Raw genomic sequence first — 214 nt, 5'->3', positions numbered from 1 at the left:
AAGTTATACCGTATTTATGTCTGATGTGTCAAAGTGCATTCTACTGTGTTGTACAATATTGTGAGTGTAATTAATGTCACTGAGTTGTCCACTTACATGGATAAAATGGCAAATTTTATGTTACACATTTTTTGCAACAATAAATACTTTATTAAATTTAAAAATGTTTTCTTTCTAGAAAATGGAAGAAGACTATGAAGCCACATCAACAATG

Source organism: Spermophilus citellus (assembly GCF_964194105.1).
Source record: "Spermophilus citellus genome assembly, chromosome: 7".
Taxonomy (NCBI): domain Eukaryota; kingdom Metazoa; phylum Chordata; class Mammalia; order Rodentia; family Sciuridae; genus Spermophilus; species Spermophilus citellus.
Note: the sequence above shows the minus strand (reverse complement) of the source record.